The sequence below is a fragment of the Egretta garzetta genome, unplaced genomic scaffold (assembly GCF_000687185.1).
Source record: "Egretta garzetta isolate BGI_Z169 unplaced genomic scaffold, ASM68718v1 scaffold834, whole genome shotgun sequence".
In the NCBI taxonomy this organism is placed as follows: domain Eukaryota; kingdom Metazoa; phylum Chordata; class Aves; order Pelecaniformes; family Ardeidae; genus Egretta; species Egretta garzetta.
The window spans coordinates 92,442-93,390 of NW_009259438.1; positions in this window are offsets into that span (position 1 = coordinate 92,442).

A 949-nucleotide genomic window follows, 5' to 3' on the forward strand; every position below is an offset into this window, starting at 1 on the left:
GGGCTCGCTGGGCACGGGAGAGCCCGCAGGGACCCTGCCCGCCCGCCTCTGCCCGTGCAGGCGTGTGGCTGCCGTGCCCCCACACACATCCCCATGCACACAGACACATCCCCGTGCACACAGACACATCCCCGTGCACCTTCCCGGCACCGATGCATGGGGGCCCGTGCGCACATGGACATTCCCGTGCGCACGGGAACATGCTCCCACGCACACATGTGTATTCCCACGCACACACGTGTATTCCCCCCCCCACGGATGCATTCCCATGCACACACACGTGTATTCCCACGCACACGGATGCATTCCCACGCACACACGTGTATTCCCACGCTACACATGTATTCCCATGCACACGTGTGTATTCCCATGCACATGGATGCATTCCCACATGCACGTGTGTTCCCATGCACACGGATGCATTCCCACGCACACAAACGTATTCCCATGCACATGGATGCATTCCCACGCACACGGATGCATTCCCACACATACACACGTGTATTCCCACACACATGGATGCATTCCCATGCACACACACATGTATTCCCATGCACATGGATGCATTCCCACGCACATGGATGCATTCCCACACACATGGAGGCATTCCCACACACACGGATGCATTCCCATGCACACATCTGTATTCCCATGCACACGGATGTATTCCCATGCACACACACAGGTGTATTCCCACGTGGATGCATTCCCACACACATGGAGGCATTCCCACACACACGGATGCATTCCCATGCACACATCTGTATTCCCATGCACACGGATGTATTCCCATGCACACACACAGGTGTATTCCCACGCACACGGATGCGTTCCCATGCACACACATGCACATTCCCATGCACATGGACGCATTCCCATGCACACATGTGTGTTCCCATGCACACGGATGCATTCCCATGCACACGGATGCATTCCCATGCACACGGAT